Here is a 22,764-nt window from a genome sequence, read left to right as displayed (position 1 = left end):
TTAGGTAGTTAGTAACCTCAGTTACAGTTACGCTACAGATCTACTGTCTTTACTGGAGCAAATCAGTACAGTCTCTGGAACCTGCTATGAAGCTCTTTCTTAGGAAATACCCTTTTCTCCATACCGGTGTGTGAGAACCTCAAGAGACAGTTTTTTGTTTGTTTCTTTTTTGTTGTTTTTTTTTTTTAACTGGAGTGACCAATAGTATACCTTCCTGGTCTTGCCCCTCAGGGCTCTATCAACTCTACTATAATATAGTCTACAGGGATCTTGACCTTTGCCTTCCACAGAACATCCCATGGACCTAGCAAGTGATGACATGCTTCTGATTGCATCTGATGAGAAGGAAGTGAAAAACACTTTATGTGCCTCTGTAAGACATATGCAATACAGAGCATGGGAATCAACTCCAAGAAAATTGAGCAGCTCTCAACCTCAGTAAATCTGTGGGAGTCTAGGAGTCTGGACCACATTGAGACATCCTCTCCAAGGTGAAAAACAACTTGCTATACTTTGTGCATCTACCCATAAAAATGAGGCACTGTATTTCGTTGGAATTTTTAGAAAAAAGCTGAGTCTATTTTTTCCATATTTGTGTGCTATTTTGATGAATTTATGAAGTAATCCATGATATTGACAGTGGAGAGCAGAGCAAGAGAAGCTGCTACAACGAGTCCAGACTGAAGTGTGAGGTGCTTTCCCACCTGGGCCTTATATCTCAACCCTTGCAAAATCTGGAAGGTGTGAGGAGTGTCGGAGGCAAAGAAAAATGCAAGACGGAGCATCCCGCAAGCGTGAAGATGAAAATCCCTTCACGAACATTTGTGTTCTGGAGCAAATCCAAGCTCTGTTTATGAATAACTTGTTTTGCAGCTCCTGGCTTATAACGAGGACCCTGTGAGTCTGTACACATAATCACAGGACATCAAGTGACCCTATGGCCTGAGCTGGGTGTTTTTTTGACCAGTATCAGCTGAGAGGAGCCTTGTCCTCAGAGATTTTAGTTTCAACTCTATGGGGTCTCTCCTCTAAGTTTCTAAGTTTTTATAATTCCAACCATTTCCCTTTGTTCCTTCAACCTTAGAGAAAATAACTGTTTTCTGAAGTGGCTATCTCAGCGTTTGCTTACAGGTTGTTTTTGTTGGTTTGTTTTACTCTTTTTGTAACCTAGCTAGGAATTTTTAAATTAATTAATTAATTAATTAATTGGCTGTGTTGGGTATTCATTGCTGCTCATGGGCTTTCTCTTGTTGCAGCGAGTGGGGGCTACTCTTCGTTGTGGTGCATGGGCTTCTCATTGCGGTGGCTTCTCTTGTTGAGGAGCACAGGCTCTAGGTGCAGGGGCTTCAGTAATTATGGCACAGGAGTGCAGTAGTTGTGGCTCATGGTCCCTGGAGCACAAGTTCAGTAGCTGTGGCACACAGGCTTATTTGCTCCATGGCATGTGGGAATCTTCCTGGACCAGGGATCAAACCTGTGTCTCCTGCATTTGCAGGTGGATTCTCAACCACTGTGCCACCAGGGAAGTCCTCTAGTTAGAAATTTATATCTATTTAAAAATTCTTTATACCAAAATACCTCTTTAGATAACTGGTGCCATATCTGTCTTTTGACTGACACATCAAAGAATATGTTGTAAAATTAGATTTGCAATGTACAATGAATAGCAAAACCACCATCAGAAAGCACATTCAGAGCACTGTCACTATGTATTCTATGTCAATAACAATCACTACTTTCTGCACGTGTTTCATGATATCTAATGTCTATTTTTCACAGTGTCCATTCTACTCTCAATGGAGGGGTAGGTTTTGTGTATGTCATGGCTGTTGCCCAACTGACCAGCAGGGGAAAAGTGTCAAGTACTTTCCCTACTACCACTTAGGATATAAATGAATTCCCTTGTTGCTCACGATCCACTGCATTTCATTGAATTGGTGAGTGCCTCATGCGCTGACCTCAGGATCTACTGTCTTTACTGGAGCAAATCAGTACAGTCTCTGGAAACTGCTATGAAGCTATTTCTTAGGAAATACCCTTTTCTTCATACTGGTGTCCAAGAATCTCAAGAGACAGTTTTTTGCTTCTTCTATTGTTTTTGAGAGGAAAATGTTAATTCCGTTGAGTCTAGGAAAGTTTAAAAAAAAAAAAAGAGGCAAGTCTTCACGCCTCATCCGCAGTTTTAACACATATAAAGTGAGGGCTGTGTTCACCAGGCACTTGAGTTACAAACTGCTAGAGGAGACCATTGTGGAGGCTACAGGTATAAAGGGCAGGTCTACCAAATCCATTCCAATTATTTTAATAAAAATTTTTGTTAGTAATACTTTATTAAAATTTAAAACTTTGGAATAATTGCTAAACCAGATGGGACCCCAGGATAAAGAAATAAGCCAAGACCATAGCAGGCAAATCAGGGTATATAATTAATTCTCTGTCTCTCTCATTCTTACTTCTACCTGTTCAATCTAGATCATTGAATAGAAAAGAGAAAGAGAATGGTGAAGGGATAACCTTAAAGTGACTTTTACCCAAAATAAGCTAAGAAAAATCCAAACTGACAACATTTGATCTGAATTCTCAAGATTACATTTTGTGTCATGAGTGGAAATGAATCCTTGAGAATGAATTTAAAATCAGGAATAGAGAAAATAAGAAAGTTCCAATTTTGCACACTTTATTTTTATGATTGTGAAATTTATTTCAGGTATAAACTCTAGAATGGTGAGATATCTGTAAATCTTTTTTTACATGATCTTTTCTCCACCAATATCTCCACCATTATCTTAAGCCTGTATTTTCCAGGCTGACTAAACTTCTGATGTTTCCTAGACTACATCAATTTTTTTCCTTCCTCAAGGTATTTGTTCCTGCTGTTCCCACTGCCTGGAACTTCCTGGCATTTTGCATGGCCTTTTCTCATTTTTCAGGTATCATTTTTAATTGAACTTTCTAAGACAAGTCTTTCATAACCACTCTAGCTAGCTAGTAGACTAATTTCTTTTACAAATAACTCTCTATTACTTATTCTATGGTCTTTGTCTTAATCTGTAATTATTTTGTTTGTCTTTCCAATGTTTTATTATTTCTCTACCATTTTGAATCATACCTTTTGTTTTTTATTTTTGGCCACACCCCACAGCATGCAGAACTTCCCTGACGAGGGATCAAACCAGCGCCCCCTGCAGTGGAAGCGTGGAGTCTTAACCATTGGACAACTAGGGAGGTCCTCTCTCTACTATTTTGGACATATGCTTCATGGAGGGGAGGGGGTGCACAGGAATCATGTTTTTCTTATGCATTGTGGAATCTCCAGTGCAGAGTGAAGTGTCCATCAGAGAGCAGGTTCTAAATAAATATTGATTGATTGCATCAAGGAAGAATAAATGCCCCATGAGAAATCATGAAAAGAGCTAATTTCTTCTCTTCCTCTTCTTCATCAAAAGCTGAAAGAGAGATTTCAGCCCAATAAAGAAAGAACTTTCTGATTCTATCAAACTCTATTAGATATACCTACTTATTCTAGAGTTTATAGCCAGATAAATGTCCTGCCAAACATTCTAAGGCATTTACAAAAGATTTTCTGCAGGTCTAGTCCATATCTTTTCTCACTTTATTGCTCGATCTTATAAAAAAAGTGAAATAAACTTTAATAAAACATAAAAGTAAAATAAACTTGAAATCAAAAAGAAAGAAAGAAAGAAAAAGAAAGAAGAAAGAAAGAAAGAAAGAAAGAAAGAAAGAAAGAAAGAAAGAAAGAAAGAAAGAAAGAAAAAGAAAGAAAGAAAGAAAGGTCTCCAGGTACTAGAAAAAATAGTAAATCCAAATGAAGTTTTCAGCCATAGATATGCCTCCTAGACATTGGATACCAGGTTTTTTTAAACAGCTTTCAGGGAACACAGGATGGAATCTTGAGTCCAAGGAAGGTAGGGAGCCTGAACTAAGCCCTCTGCACAAAACCAAAAGCTGTTCAGACTGTGAAAAGGGAAATAGAAAGCTTTTCCATATCTGAGGAATTCAGGAATAAAGTCAACCATCTGGGATTATCGGTAAGAAAAAAAATGGTACCTACAAGAAACCAAAGGGCAACACACAGCAAAGCTTGGGAATTTGGGATGATACTACCCTAATTGTGTGGAATTCCTAGATAAGAAATTAATATAAATATAGATATATTTTAAAGAAATAATATAAAATTCATTATAAAAGCCATTAAGATAAAATATGTAACCACCAGGCCCCATGTAAAAGAAAACTTGAAACCAATTTCTAGGGGCATTCACACCACCCAGTGTGGGACTCTCACAGATTTATGAGAGAGAAAGGGTGAGAGCAAGCTCACAATAAAAATATATAAACTGCAGGAAGACATTAATTGCTGAGGGATGATTAGCATATTCGATAGACAAGAAAATCAGTTTCTCAAGAACTAGAGGTAATAGAATAATCTGAAAAGATTTATGAAATAATTTTAATGATGATCAAGGTAAAAACAAATAGAATCCATGATAAAATAATGTCTATATGAAAAATGCATAGGCAGATTTGAAACAAATACAAACTGAGTATTTGAAAACTTTTTTAAAAAGTATATAGTCATTAAAATTAAAAATTTATCAGGTAAAGAAAGTAACTTAAACACAGCCAAAGAGAGAATTAGTGAAGTAGAAGATAGGTCTTAGAAAGTTACACAGAATAAATAGCTCAGAGAAACAAAAAGGTAGAAAATATGAAAGAGAGGCTAATAAACATAAATAATAGAATTATAAAATCCAATATATGTTTAAGAAGAATTTCAGAAGACAATATAGAGAATTGGGGAAAGCAATATTCAAAGAGGTAATGGATAAGCATGACACAGAGTTGGAAAAGAAATCAAAGAGAAAAGGTAAATGACCTGCAAAGGAAGCATCCTTTTGGTTGATAGAAGACTTCATTTTAAAGAAGACAGTGTAATTATATCTTCTGAGAGAAAATAATTTTCAATTAAGGATTTAAGCCAAAAATTATGACTCTATAATGAGGTTGAAATAGACATTTTTAGATAAGCACTATTTATCACTCATAGACAGACTCTCACTAAGACAAAAAATAAACACTGAGAAATATACTTCAGAACAAGAAAGATGGATCTCAGAAAAGTGGAGTGGAATGCAGATGCAATAAACTTACGTCAAGTATGCATGCTAAAAATTTGATGGTAACCATTAAAAAATAGATGTCAAATGTTTAACTTCTCAAATGCTTCTGTAAACAGTTCTATGGGCAGGATGGAATGTGTGAAATGGCAGAAATATATCTGGGCTGAATTACTAGTTATAAGACTTTAAGTATTCAATTACTTTTTCTGCAAAATGAGAAGATGTTGTTAAATTTTGACTTAGTTGTCCTAAGGCCTTGTCTAGTGTGATTTTATTATCTTTGATAGCTGAAATTATTAACTAAGGATTTATGTGAAAAAAAATAATACTTTAGAATCATAGATACTCAGAATTGTAAAGAATCTTAAAAGGTCATCCAGTCCAAACTATGGTTGATATTTTAATATCTTCATCAGTAGAAAAATACATATTAACCTTGAATAGCTTATTTGCTATATCCCATATTTTAATTTCATTTGTAATGTATTCTTGATTATTAGATCTTAGAGAAGTGGTGGGTGGGAGGGGGGAATAACTTGAGACTTTTCCCCAAGTAAAAGTAACAGATTTCCTTCCAAAAATTAAATGAGGAAATCATCTGCAAGTGAATTAGGCTATAGGTTGGGAAATTCAATGTAGGACTACAATAAATAGCTCTCATATGTGTAAGATTTTGTTGTAATGAAACTGAATCTATTAATATTGTTAATTTTTTTTAAAAAGAATGTTTGTGATGGAAGAGGACTTCCCACCCTCAAAAACTCAGAGAAAGGAAAATCCCAAAGGCATACATTGTTGTCTAAGTTCTAGTGCCTTCTGACAAAATCTGCAGACTTCCAGAAGGTATTAGTGCTACAATATGAGAGTAAAACCTTAATTCTCTAAGACCCTAAGAGAGGAAGACCTGGGGCAGGTGAGTTTTAGTACCAACAAGGAATTTAGAAAAGACTAGCCATACGGGAGGCTACAAAGGTCAGGTGGGAGCCATGGAGGGAAAGGAGACAGCAGCATATATTTGCACAAAGGCTCTGCACAAGGATCAGCTTTCTTACGTGTGGGAAGGAGAGAACCCAATGGCTCTACCCAAGCTTTACTTCTCTGTACATTTTAAAACATTAATCATACTCTGAGAGAACCGATTTGCATTTTCATTGAACAGATCTAGATTTTTCTCTGGCTTTTCTCACAAAGTAGAATGAAGTATGAATAATTTTAATAAAACTATTGCTTTCTCCTGTGATCTCACAGAGTAATTTGATCAGATTTTTGTTAGCACTGCCCCCAGATAGGAAACCCAATTGGCTGTGTTTGAGGACAGAATTGACTTTAAATCTATTATTTTCCTCTCATAATGAGATTATTCTTTCTAACTCTTTCATCTATCTTTATTAAAAGTTTTTTTTTAATAAATTGATTGATTGATTGATTGATTGTGTTGGGTCTTTGTTGCTGCACTCAGGCTTTCTCTAGTTGCAGCAAGCGGGGGCTACTCTTCACTGTGGTGCACAGGCTCCTCATTGTGGTGGCTTCTCTTGTTGCAGAGCACAGGCTCTAGGCATGTGGGCTTCAGTAGTTGCAGCACATGGGCTCAATAGTTGTGGCTCACGGGCTTAGTTGTTCAGTAGCATGTGGGATCTTCCTGGAGCAGGGATCGAACCTGTGTCCCCTGCATTGGCAGGCAGATTCTTAACCACTGCATCACCTAGGAAGTGCCTCTTTCATCTATCTTGAATTGAATTGATTCTCACAGCTTAGATTGTAAAAGGAAATTAGGAATCTTCTAACAACCAGGAAAATAGCAGCATATACACTGTAAAAGAAATTTATTCAAGGACAGAGAGAGCTATTTAGGAGCCAATTCAAGTAAAGAAATAAACAATAAACATACAAAAAAACACAAACGGACACTGATTTATTTTCCCAAAATTATTCGTGAAAAGACTTATGAACTGGTTTAAATCTGGATTTGGTTTGCTATGAAACTACAAATTTTAACTTGTTCTTGACTCAACCAATGATATAACATGTCTAACTAAAAGGTTTTTGTGTATTTTCAAAAGAAATCAACCTTGAAAATTTGTTGTGAACTTGGTAAAATCCTGGTGGTTTGGTTGTGAGCTTTTAACTGGAATGATCTGAGGTTGCCTAAAACATGCATAGCCTATTTTTTCTAATCCAGTTTTCCACTTAAGAATACTGGTGGTTTGAGATTTCAAAGCTCTTTAACCCACACTTGTCTGCGTATGAACAATGAAAAGTGTCTATCATCAGTACTTTGAGATTCTGTACCACTGATTTTTCTTTCTTTCTTTTCCCCACTGTTTTCTTAAGTCTGCCAAAATTAAGTTGGCCATATCTAGCCAATTTTCCAGAGTGAGACACCCAGCCTGCATCTCACTAGGGTATTACTTGCCCTCAGATGTAGCCTGCCCCCGATTAATTTCCACCTAGGAAAGAATATACATCCCAGGAAAGGCTGTCTTTTAATCTCATTCTCTTCTACTATATTATAATAAATGGAAGTCGACTTAGGGAGACAAGAGAAGTATTACCACTTGAGATATGTGCATTGTAACCATAAGAAATAATTAACATCAACCAAACAAAATGCAGGATCATTGTCAATACTATTAAAATGATTATCAGTTTGTAGCTGACATAATAGACAGCATATACAATTTTTTTAAAAAGATGTCATTTCTGTCCTCATGTACTTACACAATGTGGAAAAGATTGGTGACAGAAACATTTTGGATCCATTTCATATTTGGGGGAATTCTTTTCAGAACTTCTAAAACTGTGATTGAAATTGAAAGGAATTTAAAATATTATTTGCAGCATTTCACATGAGTGTCATTGCTTTGGGAAAGGTACATGAGAAGTGCATCTCTTTGATGTTTTCCTTTCAATCTGCTTTCTTCTTAAATCTTAGTCTCTTATGGGAGGAAGAATGATAGTCCTTTAGCCATAACATCATTTTTCAACCACTGGATAAAGTGATAACCAATCAAGAGTTTGGGTGGTGGATTCTTTTTCCTAAGACATGATTTAAAAAAATGTATGGCGAATGATATCGGTTTTATTTTTGCAGGTGGAGGGAGTTTTTTTTTCACCAGCTGAAAAACGATGCCATGACTAATATGACGTCATTTGGTCCCCCCACAAAGGCAGCTCCTCTACAAACTCAGGAAGAGACAGCTGTGAGAGAAGCAAAAATATTTCTAACCATTCTAAGCATATTTTTGCCTGAGAAAAGTATCTACAATTAAGAGAGCTGGGAGAGATACCCTCTGGTATCTCTGGAGTGGTAATATCTCAGCATCAGGCACTATGGTAGTAACTGAGGACTCTATAATTCAAACACGAACCCCAAGAGTTCATTGATTTGTTTTCTAGCATTCTTGTGCACCAGTATCAACAATTGACGGGGGACTCTGGAGGCACCTGCTTCACACCAGCCCGGGCAAACACCAAAGCCAATGATACATCATAGGATGCCATTTCCCCATGGGTTTAAGCTCAGACACTGTTTACTATGCTCAGCTTTTCTTCTTGACTTTTTAATTTCTATAAATGAACAGAAAAGTTCACAAGGAGTTCACAACTCCTTTTCTACCTTCCACACTAGTTCTATCCAAAGAAGGAATTTAACTGTGACCTAAGAGTAGGGAAAGGGTACCTCTGCTCATAAGCGAATTGTTGGGCCTCCCCGCTCCCAGGATGCTTAAGGGCTACTTAAACCCTGACATTAAGTGATATGCTTCTGGCAGGCACAGCTCCCCCTACTTTCCATTATCATAGCTTTTCCCAAGAAGCTGGGAATCTGTTTACTTTGAGAAATCGTTCCGTGTTTCTTTTCATTAATTTACTGTGGTCCTTGAACCTGAGTGGAGACCTCTCTCGCAGTTCAGTTAGCACCTTTCCTGAGGGTGGGCTGGGGGTTGAGGCTCTAGCCTGGCCACTTAGCATCTCTGGTCAAAGGTCTGGTGGGGAAGAAGGATGAAATTAATGACTAAAACAAGGCTTGAGAACTCACAAAGGACGTCCATTAGCCATGCTCTTGCAGCCCCGGTCACCGTGGATAAGCGACAGTTGACCTGATCTCACCACTTCCCAGGGTCTGAGGGGGACTAGAACATCAGGGGTCAGAGGGTCTGTGTAAGCGCTTTCTCATGCCTATCAAATTTCCCTAATGATCCATTTCCACCCCCTCAGTATTTCAGAGCAGGAATGTCTTCATATGCATATTTTCTAAAAGAGGTGTGAGGGCTAAAATTTCACTTTTCCCTTCCTAGTAAAGTTCACCTAGTCTCGGGATAGGTCTGGTCCTGCCATTCCTTCCCGAATTTGTGTTTCCCACTTAATTCAAAGAATTTCTGTCACTAGATTTCATCTCGGGAGGAGGCCGGATCTGGCTAGAGAATAAATGAATCTGAGCTGAGAACACCACTGAGGCAGGCTCTGCATAGGCAGGGTCAGGGCTGTGTGCTCAGAAGGACCAAGGAGATAGAGGAAAAGACTGGGGGTCCTGGGAGTGAGCAAGGTGGTGAGGGTGATTTGGCATAGGTCTGCTCTGAAAGTGGCCACATCATCCTCTCTGAATGGTTCTGGCATTGTCATTGCAAATGGCACTTAAAAATTTCAAGCTTGTCTATACTCAATAGGTTGAATCCAACATGTGTCTGTCCCAGAAAGTCTGTTAGGTGGAGCATGTCAATTCTCATGCCAGCAAATGGAGTTTCCAGTGACCTTGATGTTCAGATGCCCTTTGGGCTGACTGCCCTCTGGAACCTTAGGGAGCAGTGGGATGTAACCTTGTAGTCAGAGGGTTTCGCCTGAAAATTTGGTACTTGCTTGCATCTGGCATTCAGATAAGAATCGTAGGGTAGGAATGTCACCACAATCAGAACACTCAGAGGTCGGAAGGAAGTCCCAGGGGAATTCATAACCACTTGGTCTATTTCCTTGGAATCGAAGCTTTCAGTCTTCCTGAGCCTTCCTCCATCCAGGACTCAGACGTAGGCTCCCTTTTCTCTGTACTTGGAAGCTGCGGGCCAGTGCCTTATTCTTCAATGTCAAGACCCCAACTATGGAAGAGCAGAACCTCAGATTCCCTTGGGTTCAGAGGGAGGGAGCTTGGGTCCTTGTGTTGCCAAGAAAAACCTGGCCTCTGTTTACTGATGCTGAATAGAAATACAGAGACAGAGCTTTGGAGGAGTAGAAAGGAATAGCTTTATTACTTTGCTGGGCAAAGGGGGAACACAGTGGCTAGCTCCTCAAGAACTGTGCCCTCATCTCTGGGGACTGGGAAGAGGTCTTATAGTTGGGGCTGGTGGTCAGGGGTATGCAATAAGGACCAAAGCAGTAACAGTCCTGCATTCTTCTGATGGGTTGGTGGTGAGGTAGGTAGCAGTCAACATCTTCAACCTTCAGGTCCAACTGGTCTGAGCTCTACATGCTTGTGGGCAGCATCCCATCGCTAATTATTAACTTCTCCTGCCTGGAGGGGGTTTCAACCTCTGCAAAATAGCTCAAAGATATTGTTGTGTGTATTGTTGCTGGGGAAACAGGACCTGTCCCAAGGCTGCTCTTGACTGTTTCTCCCAGGTCTCGCACATCCCTCCCTTCACTAATTAACAACTGCTTGAATCTGCCCATTGGAACTCAGGGAAGGTTATGAAGGCTGAATGAAGGCTGTTTTCCTATAATCAAAGAAACAGGGGACGCAGAAACGCTTTGTGCCCAGGAGCCCCACAGGGCCCTGCTTGGTATCACTTGTAAAAGGCACTCAGACTCTCTAGACCTCAGTTAATCACTTGTATAAAAGAGGAAACAGGTAGATTATCCAAGGTCCCTTCCAACCATAAAATATTGGAATTCTGTAGAAGAAATGTGATAACAGATAATGATCAAATCAGGGGTAGGAAGTACCAAAGAAAATTGTGAGGGGGATGAATCTCACAGGGTGCAGTCACTTGGGGGCGGTTTTCATGGAAGATGGTGAGACTTGAGCTTGATTCTGAAGGATGAGTAGACTGAAGCCAGTGGGGGAGAAGTGAGGGAGGAGATGCTACACAGGAAAACAGATTGTGACCAAAAGTAGATGTGAGTCAAGGTATCAGGGAGAAATTAAGAAACTAATGCATCTATTCCCCCAAGACTATAATTGATAAGAACGGAGCTAGAGGTGGTCACTGCACATCAAACAAGAGTTTTGCGATACTCCCTTGAACATGGCATTGGAGAGGGGCTGGAAGGACAGCTGTGAATTGTTATGGGTACTGTAGACAAGGGTGACCCCTGGATTGCATAAAGTGTTTCCATTTTGGTGGTACATAGTCTCTCTAGATAACTGCATTCCTGGGAACAGTAACCAGCACTCCTCAGGGATAATTACTCTGCCTACCAACAGAGCCAGCTGGTAGGGTTAGCAGCTCAGAGCAATTATATCACCCTGTAGGAAGCATGAATTTCTCGGGGTGTAATAATTGCAGTAGACAATAGACATGATACGAGCTAAGTACAGCTCAACAGCTGTTGCCTATCTGCAGCAGGTCAGAAAGGAAGACAGATGTCTCGAGGGTGACCTTCTTGAATGAGTGTGTTTGGGAATTTAGGAATTCTCGTGGGGGTTAATGACATGCCATTGCTTGGCAACCACAGCGAACAGTGTAGCATTACAAACCATAGGTGCAAACAAACCATAAAACTCTGACAGGATGGCTGGGGAAACTAGAGCAGGCAGGTTGAGGAGCGTGGTGAACAGAAATTGATTTTATGGAAAAAAATAGGGGGATGGTCAGAAATGGAGAAGGAATTCAGGGAGGCTAAAATTACCTTTGGAAGCGTTATTAGACACAAAATTCTGCCGACTGAGATAAGAATAAGAAATAAGAGAGGGGAGAAAGGGATGCAAAACAGGAAGACTAAACTACATGTAAAGTTAAGGCTGAGACAGAGTTGTGAAGATCTCATTTGAAATTATGGCATTCACTTGAATGAAATGGGATCATCTCATGAGGGAGCTATTCGCAGCTTGTCTCTAATTGTACATAAAAGGTCATATAATTTAGTCCCAGACTCCACAGGCCATGTTAGGCAGTCCCATGCCAGACCTTGACCTTACCATTGGCCAGAACCTGGGAGAGCATCTATTTCTCATGTGGCATGTCCGAAGGGTTTAATGACCACCACAAAGAAAAGGGATATTGCTTCTCCTGATTACCTAGAGATGCTAAGGCCTCTAGAAACTACACATTAATTTCCATTGATGCACATATTTCTTGGTTTTACTCTAAATTTTAGAGTATATATACATTAAATTAGCAGGGTAATTCACATTACGGAAAGGATTTGTCACTTCACAGAAAGGATCATTAAAACTCTATTAAATGTTCAAATATCCTGTTTATACTTAAACTTTCAGTAGCACAACTATTATGAAAATGATGTAAACTTGACTTTCTCTGTTCCATTTTTCTAAGTAAAAACTATTTTACACAACAGTCATTTATATGCAAAAACTTCAAAAGTAATATGTTTACTGCCTCCATAATTATAGATTTACTTTTCATTTTGAAGGATTTTTATCTACATTTTGCTCTTCTTTTCAGAAGTGCTAACTTCACTATGAAGCAAGGACACTATGTAATCAGCACTTTTAGTACTCCATTAAACATCAAATTTGATTTCTTACTACCTTTCTTTAAATAATATTGATACTACCTTATACACTAATCTTATAACAAAAGTGAGATGAACTGAGATTTTAAGCTTTAAATGACTCATTTTTTCAGTTGGAATTGAAAAGGATGTATAATAAAAGGAAATTAGAGGTTTTATAACAGCAAGCACCTACAGAGCACTTAATAAGGACTTAATAAGTTATTAATAAGTGCTTTCCAAATAGTGACCCATTTAATCTTTACTACAACTCTATGAGGTACTTACAATGTTCACTCCTTTTACAGAAGAGGCTACGGAGGCTGAGAGAAGTTAAATTCCTGGCCCAAATTCACAGAGCCAGTAGAAAGTAGCAGATCTGGAAATCATACTCAAAGAAGGAGTCTTGCTCTGGCATCCATTCTCTTAACCACTTCACTCCTCTGCCTCTTGTAGTTTAGGTTTGTTTGTTTGACTTTTTTTTTAAGTAGCTAGGTCATATTTATTAAATAGTCACATGACTCTTGAGACCTGTTCCTTACAGGAGCAAATGCCATTACCTTGTCCTTTAATGTATAAAATGACTCTCTTGTTTACTCACTGCGTTTTTGTTACTGAACCAACATGTTTCTACTGTAGTTTCAACTCTATGACATTTTCTAGTATGTTTCTCCTCTGTTTGTATCATACCACTAAATAAAATGACTACAAATTTAGGCAGGACTGAAACAAATGAAGTCTAGTTCCCCATATTTTCTGTGTGGCTTCTCCCCAAATTTCCTATATCCAAACAGATCTGATTTTGAGAGAAGTATATGGCTCTACTGCATTTCCTTTAGCTTGATTTTTTTTAAGCCTCCTACATCTCATAGGCAGAATTCCATAAGGCTGACCACAAGTAGAACGCAATGCCTAAGGCAGGTATAGAAGTCTCTACTGTCCATCAACTAAGCCAGCACATGCAAATCCTATCTTGACTGTCAAGAGTTTTCTCTACATTCCTTCCTGAGTACAACATGTGCATTGCATCAAGAATGGTAATGTTCCGTGAGTCCTCCTTCCCAGGACACTGGCTACCATTGACTGCATGTAAAATTCTGTCCACAATTCTTTCCTTTCCCCTGCTCTTTAATTTAGCCCACTGCCAAGGGAATAATAAAGGGGTATTTTGTGGCAGGAAAATCAATTTCAGGGATGTAGACTGTGACACAACTATCAGTACTGATATAGCCCCTTCCCTAACCCCTGCCCTGGCACCTTTTATTTTTTGCTATGTTTCTTGTCCATCTTCTTTCTTTATTTGGCAAAAATGGGAAGCTATCAGCTGTGAATTTTCCTCATCTTATACTCTGTCAGTTCAAATTCAAATTCAGTTCTTATGATTTCTAAGGCTCTTCTTCCTGTAGTCCATCATTTAGTTTAAACTGTGCCTCACTTTACATTTTTTAGTTTAACTTCTGCCTTATTTTACTTTATATCCTTTAGAAGAAAAAAGTGACACGGAATTACTTCTCTAAGCAGAACATGTTCCCTCATCATGCATGCCTACTGACAAAATTAAAGAGTAACCAACTTGCAAGGATAGACAATGGAACAGAATCAAGAATCCAGAAATAAACCCTTATATTTACAATCAATTGATTTTCAACAAAAGTGCCAAAGCTATTTCAATAGGGAAGGGATAATTCTCTCTTCACCAACTGGCACTAGGACACTAGAACATTTGGATATCAGACGCAGAAAGGTGAAATTAGACTCATATCACAGTGCATACAATACAGGCCAGGTGACAAAACTACAACCCACAGTGGCCTCCAGATGACTGAAGTGGGTCAGAGGCTTTATGTGGTGCCACAGAGGGTCCATGCCTCCCATTCACACCCCAAACACTCAGTCACAGGCCACTGGACTCCCAGAAGGGATCTGAGAGAACAGAGAAAAGTCACTGGGATTCTTTGAACTTGTTAATTCATTTGTAAGGTAGAGATGATAATCGTTTCTCTGATATAACAGAGAAACGATTATCATCATTTTCTGAGCATCAAAATAGACAAACAGTGGGATATCCTTTGAAAGCTATAAAGCACTGTAGCAACCAAGCCATATTTATGAATGTGCAATGCATCTTGTGAATTTAATTTGCTTTTGCTCTGGACTTCTACTAAACACAGATTTCCCTTTTAAGCTAAGCTTAAATTCTGCCATAATCTTACTGAACATCAATTTTACAAAATCAGACCTGGCCCAAAATGTTACAGCACTAGAAAAAGTGAACACTAGTTTGCCCACCAAAGTTTTATCATTTGTCCACCTAACAAAGGACACAATTACCTACAAATGAGTACCTCTTAACCAGGTATTCATTTTCCTTTAAAATAAATGTAAAGAAAATAATATTCCAATATCAAAGGGAAAACTGACCATCCCTTAAATCCTAACATCTCAGGTAAGCTTTTGTTAGTTTTCTTTGTCTCTTTAGGATGTACCTCTGTTTTTAGTTGATTGTGTTTTGCAAGGCTTTTATTAGTAAGATTAAGATGACTTTATTTGGCTTTTGTTCCTTGATAAAAAAAAAATTATGGAGTGTATGTGCTGGTATCTGGAGAATTTCAAACCTCATTCTTTGATTTTTTTTCTTCTTCTTCCCTCAAGATCTATCCCTCGGCGCCTTCTTAACCCCCTTTCCGAGGAATCCCTATGTGAGCTCACAAGTGTTAGAACTTGTGTGCTGCCTCTGCTTCAGATTATTTAGTGCACATTGCAGAACCAAAGAGTGTATTTTTCTTGTCCATGGGTGATTTCCTTGCCACATACCTAAACAGCTGGAAAGAACTGACACTCAGTGTTGGGAATTCACTCTACGTGATGTTTGCATTTGTGTCTTTTTAATAATTCAAAGCCTGGTTTGAGGGTGAATATCAATTTTCTAAACTTCTCTTCAGCCAGATTTAACTTGATTTATCTGCTGCTTAACATACTTAGCTTATCTTTACTTTTCCAGCATTCATTACAAAGAAATAGTCTCATTAAAATAAATATACATGACTATGCATGTTTTAGCTGAGAAATTCTAAGACATGTGTAGTGCAAGGAGAGAGGACAAGATACACAGAAGAAAAAAGGTCAATTTCTATTAGACAAATAATAACTTTTGATACTGTGTATTGCTCTCTATGGACAGTTACAGGTAGAACAGTACATCTCCTTAATAAGCTTAGGAGCAAAGAGAAAAGCACATCGAATTAACTTTTGAGCCGGATGTTAAGACGAAGATTATTTATGAAAAGCAAAATGAAAAAACTTTCTGCCCAATGAGTCCTTTCTTAACATGAAATGATGTAATCACCACTAACATTTTATTTTTTTGTTTGTTTTTACTTTTTTATTGGAGTATAGTTGCTTCACAATATTCTGTTAGTTTATACAGTACACCAAAGTGAATCAGCTATGCATATACGTATAACATTTTGTTTTTTGCTCCAGGTCATGGATCCTCCTTTGGCTTGACTTCTGTCATAAATTACACTTGACAAAGCCCGTAATGGTAAGCCACTGATGGAGCATCAGGATAACCGTGCGTGTAGTCACCTCAGTTACTCTCTGGCTCTGTCTCGCCAGCCAACACTTTGGGTCCCCTTTGACTAAGCAAAGGTCAATTCAATCAAATCATTTAACTTACTCATCACTAAACTGGTGAGCTTACATTTCTTTGTTTTCTTGAAAGACAGCTACCTCATTCAACTAAATTGACCCAATGGATCACACAACCTGGAGTGCAACTTATAACATTTAAATATTTTTGGAGGAAGCTGCTTGTCGGGGTTAGGTCTCAGTGAGATGTTCCTTCCTCAGAGAGCAGCTCTGAATTTCTGGCCCTCCCAGTGTCTGCTCTCATTCCAGTTCCAGTTTCTGGGAGGTAGGAATTCTAGAAGATCTTATTTGGCTAATGTCACCCTATTATTAGATGGGGCAAGAGTGATTTCACTTGTACATGTATATAGTTCTTCAAGTTTACCCTCAATTAGACTATCTATCTCCTGTTTAAAGTTTCAAATCAACCTAAAAAGTCTGGCTGAATTATTTACCAACCCCACACACATTTTCTTCAGCAAGTGGTCTTTGATTCTTTGGCTTGCAACATTGTTCTGTGCCAAATGTGAAAAGCATTCTGGAAAGTTTATTCACGGGCCAGGCAATCAAAGCTGTGCCTTTTTAGTTTTGAGTGGTTTTTTTTTTTGGAACTGCCACAATTTCATCATAAAAATAATTTCGAACAGAGCTGTCTTCCGTAGTCAAATTGCCTGTTTGCCCACATACGTGTACAGGTAATTACCAGGGTTAACCGGTAATGTTACTTAAGTAATCGTTTTTATATTGTATAATTAGGTAATTGTGATTACATGTGGCATATTATTTTAGAGGTTTCCAAAAGCACGTGCCTTTTTAGTATAGACAGATAAATTCAAGCATGGCAAGGTAATTGAATCATCCGAATTCATGTGACCTAGACGCTCAGAGAACTTACATTCTCTTCTCTTTCCTTTGTTTTTTTCATGTTCCTATAACCCAGAATAAATGTGTCTGCAAAATGTACCCTTAACTCAAAAAGAGAAGGAAGATTCTGCATCTTGAGTATTTTCATTAACACAAACACAAAAATTAGCAGAAATATATATATATATATACACACACATATGATTTGAAAAATGCTTCTAGACACAACATTTTTTTCTTTTCCATGCTACAAACAATCAAAAGCTTCGACAACACCAACAAGGTCAGAATAGACTAATGAAGGTAGAAGGAAGACATAATCATAGATGCTTAAGCTAAACTGTTCTTTTCCTATATCTATCCCCCATGTCTTTAGCCAGGAAGGTGGGTATCACCCCCATGCTTAAAAAGTTCCAACCCTAACAATAATTTCTGTCATCCTGGGAGTTTTCCACTAAATCTGTTTCTTCTGCTGTAAGATACAGTGAGTAAGATTCCCTACAGGTTCTTTAGGAAAATAGAGAATTATACTAAACATGTAAATTTCCTTGAGACATGGATGTGAAGCATTTGAAAAAGATAGATTGATTTGAAAAATGGTTGGCATACATCCTTTAGTCAATTTTTTCCTATGAAATACTGCTGTTTTGTTATATATTTGAAGAGAAAACATGGTCTTTGAAAGTTTTTTTAGGAATGTGCTGAAAATAGCACCTTGTGCTGGTGTTTTAGTTAATTTCTCAGTTTCAGGCACTTATTTTTCACTAAACAATCAACATTTCCAGTTTTAATACATGTATTTTAAAATACAAATTTCTAATCATTGCAACACCTCAGATTCTCTAAATTCCTATAGTGTGGTTTTCATAACATACAGGCTCTTTTCCAAACTTCTGCTCCAACATATTTTTATTGTATCAACTTTAATGAGAAAAAATTAACTCTTGCAAAACAGAAATTTCAGGATCCAGGAAGTGGATTAATGAGGCCCCTTGATTTTCCTTTTCCCTCTGAAGCTGGCTTCACATCTATTTTGCCTATGGAAAATATAGCATTCGCAGTATAGCCTAAGAATTAAGGTCTGTGTTTAAATCTTAACCTGAATTCTTAGCAATCTTGGGCAAAACCCTTGACATCTTTCGGCTTTCATTTCTTCCCCAGCATATGTGCACTCATGTCCATCCCTGCTTCTGGAATGTGCTGGGGAATTGAATGGCAAATAGTAGAAAGTACTCAGCACTGTACCTTAAATGTAGTTTTCAATACATGTTAGCTTTAAAATAGACATTTTAACTTGGTAATCTTTTTCCTAATTAATTCTTGAACCATATGTAAAATCTAGGTCACGGATTTTAATGACAGGGTGCCAACCAACAAATGCCTCCTGATTTGACTGCTCTTATCTCCCAGTTTTCCTTCAATCAGAGTATCCTTGCACGAGCATTTATTACCCCAAGTCTATGCCTTTCCCTGAAGTCCCATCCCCTGTCTTTCACCAAACCTGATTTATCTTTTACCTGCTCCGTGAAGTCTTTCCAATAGGTAAGAATTAGTTTCTACCTAATTTTTGGTTATGTGTGTATGTCAATTCCAAATTCCCAACCACAGTTAGAAATGCTGGGATGATTTGTTCTCTCCATGTACTCCGTTTACTGTTTTTTTTCTTATCTTATCTCATAGCTGTATCTTCCTAGCTTCTGCCTCTTTTTAAATTCAAAAGCCATCATGGTTCTAGTTTGTCTTCTGAATTTTTCCTGTGCATTAACATCAGTTACCTTGACCCAGTGACCCCATTATCTCTGTATTTTCCAGTGCGAAATGCTGATAGAGTCCTTGATGGGTATAGCTCGTCTTTGCAGAACCACTTGCATTGCTATTGGTGTTACTACTGCTAGGCTGTGGGTCCAGGGCTCCTCTCTGACACACTGGGGAGAGGAAAGGGATGTAGTCATTTGCTATTGAACAGTAATGCCTGGGCAAAGAGGCTTAGAGCGTCTTTGAAAGGGATGCGACCCTCACTTGGACATTGACTGGATTGGCCTGGAAAGTGTTTTCCACACATGGCTCATCATCAGAATCAACACGGAACCTTGAGAGTTTTGGTTCTATCCACCCAAATTCTAAGTAAGTTTGGAGGAGGGCCAGATTTAGAGAATTTTATTTTTTAATGGCTTCCAAGGAAAACTTAATAGTCACTTTGGCTTGGGTATCACTGGGTTAAGTGATCTCTGAAGTTTTTTAATTCTAAAAATGTTAGTTCTGTAATCACCTCTACAATAGAGATTAACCTCCCTTTCTGAAAGCAGTGACCACAGCTCCTATTTGTTGAGATCTATAGAACGCTATTACCAGGAAATATTAATTGGTGCTGGAATAACATATAACAAAGGGAATTGTTGAACACTAAATCCTCCTCTTTTATATTTATGATGTGTTAGAAGATTAGATTCTCTAAGAAGGCTTATTGTAAAAAGAAACCCATTTCTAAGTCATTGAACTAACTTATTTGCAAAAGTGACAACTTTGTCCCCAGAAGCCTATTAATACTCCTTTAAGTAGTTTTTCCTTAGCAGAGTTTGGAGGCTCCAAGTCTGCACAATATTCTCTATATAGTGAATTCTCAATAAATGCTACTGGTGGACAAATGACCAGTAGAAAAAGGCAAAAGCTGAAGCTCAGATTCATCAATTTTGCTAACTGTTAGCAGCTTGGGTAAAAGTTTTGAAAAAGAGGTCACAACTAATGGTTCCAATGAGGTTTTTAGTATTAACTAAGGTTTCATTCATCCGAGCTGCCATGTATTTGATTAATCTACCCAAGTAACTCCTCCCACCCAAAGAGACTGATAATTTTGCTTCTATACCATGTGATAGAGGAACAAGAACAGGACTTACAAACATGAACTATAAGTCATTTATCATCCTCTTAAACCTCATTTGCACTTCCAAGTTTCAAGTACAGTAAAATTAATATCCATTCATTAAAAATACTACCTACCCAGTGCCTGTACATAAATGGTACCCAACACGTATTTGTTAAATGAGTCACGGATAATTCTTGCATCTTTGCTCTCTGGATTTTCTCTTCAACCACACCTATGGCAGATATTACAAACAAGTAGGTGAATTTGCATTATTGATATAAGGGAGAGGGAGCCAGTGTTGGCCAGAAGTTGATCTTTGTCTTGGGTGGATTAATCACAGCTGAGGTCAAGATGCATAAATCTATGTTCCAGAATGTCCTGGTTATAGTTCAAGACTAAAAGAAAACAACGGAAGTGAGAGGCTAGAAAGAGGAAGGAAGTGAAAGACTCTCCAAAAGAAAATACAGATGTCCTAAGAAACTCATTATTGTTATAATTTGACTTTGTAAAAAGTCCAGTTGAACTTAACTGATGTTTGGTTTTAGTCAATAACATGCTCTATTGTTTCAGTTCCATCATGGGACAGGGAAAAGGAAATATTTGGGGCCAATATTAAAGTTATATTTACATACAAAAAAAGGGCATATGTACTTTGAATGCCTTTTAATTAAAAGTAATTATATGTATATATATATACATAGACACAACACATACACACAGAGAATTTGCTCTCTTCTACAGAAAAAAATAGCCAAATATTTTCCTTTGAAATTTCCCATGCTATCACTCTTCAAAATAAACTAGGACTGTGAATAGCTATATCTTTACAAAAGTCACTGGTTTAGGTAAAAAACAGTTTAAATAGCTAGATGCCTGCAAATGCACTTAGAATATGTTTATAATATAGAACATTCATTTCCAGTGGTATTCCACTGAAGCAGTTGCTTACATTATTGGAAATGGGGAAATTGTTGCCACTTGGGTCAATCCATTTTCGTCTCTGACTACCCAGAAGCATGTGTGCCTATTAACCCTTACAGAGCCTGGGACTCATCGTCCATTGATTTCAATTGAATGGAGGAGGAAATTTTCCTTCTTGTAAAGCTTCTCGTCAGGGTGTCTAGATAGCATGGTGATAAGCATCGTATAAACAGAGAGGGATGGAATTCAAGTCACCTTTATCTATGCCTCCTTTCATATACAGTATGTGTCATAGACAGACACCAGTGTCTCATTACATGACCACCCACAGAACATTACCCAATGTGACATTCTTCAGGGGAAATTAACAGAAATGTTTTACCACGTCAGTCTCTTCCAAGAACACTGATTCAATAATAGTACTTAAAAAGTGACCAGATGCCCATGGAAGCGTCCCTCTTCCACTGTTTTGGCTGGGGTGCGTAGTAAATACCTCAAATTCTAAAACTATTGAAAGCAGAATGATACAGAAAAAAACACATTCACACACGCAAACTCGTGGATACTTACACACACATATGTATAGATGCCGACTCATCCTCTAGTTGGTATTTCTATATTTCCAGTATTCTCTCACGATAGGCATGTAGCCATTCCTTCCGTTAGTCTCCAAATTTTCCTGCTAAGTGCTATACGTAATCACAGTAAACACATAGAGAATGGTTCTGTCTCCTTTAAACACATTTATAAAAAGTCATGAGGCTCGTTGATTTCAAAGAGCAAATGATGGTTACAAATGAAGTCCCAGACTAGAAATACTCACGAATATAATTAGTATTAGAAATCTTAGAAATCTGAATATTTATTACCTAATATTTCTCTGAGTCACACTATATGAAATATATCTGTGTGTGCATTTCATAATAGTGCTTTTTAAATGAAGAGAACCTGGTATAGATTTTGATGCATACTGCTTTTTCAGGGAAGCAGAACTGATTTGAGGGTTGACCTATTAACTGGAATGTCCATGGCAGAAAGGAAGGTCACATAATCAACCTCATTCTGTTTTTACATAGATAGTATATTTTTGTGATCTGAGAAGGAAACTATATTACCATTTTTCTTCAATAGTGAGTAGAGAATTTGGTGATTTGGAAGGATTTGATAAGAATAAAGGGTAGGTAATAACAAGTACAGTTCTGGAAAGAGAGCAGGACTCGTGGAAAAGAAGAATTCGGAGAAGGCAGATATGCAGAACCACCACTTATTGGACATAAGTTAGGTGCAGACCATGGGTGTGTGTGTGTGTGTGTGTGTGTGTGTGTGTGTGTGTTTTGTGTGCACGGTAGAAGATGACAAAAATTACAGCACTTCATGTTTTCCAGCTTCATGAGATATTCACCTGCTACAATTTGCAAGACTTGGTAAAACGAGATAAACTATCCAACATCACACTGAGGTGAGTTCAGCTGACGTGAACTATGAAGAACCTTGAAAGCCCATTTGGATGAAGAGTTTCAGTGCAATCTCCTCTCCAAATAAACTTATAATCACAGTCTCAGCTTTGGGACTATGACTTGTGTGTGTTGTCAATTACTTTTTCACTTAAAGTGAAATGCAAGAGCAAAATAGGAACTAGAAATACAATTTTTATTTTTATTTTTGGCTTGGAATTATCAGTTG

This window comes from Hippopotamus amphibius, chromosome 3 (genome assembly GCF_030028045.1).
Source record: "Hippopotamus amphibius kiboko isolate mHipAmp2 chromosome 3, mHipAmp2.hap2, whole genome shotgun sequence".
NCBI lineage: Eukaryota > Metazoa > Chordata > Mammalia > Artiodactyla > Hippopotamidae > Hippopotamus > Hippopotamus amphibius.
This window is presented reverse-complemented; position numbering follows the sequence as displayed.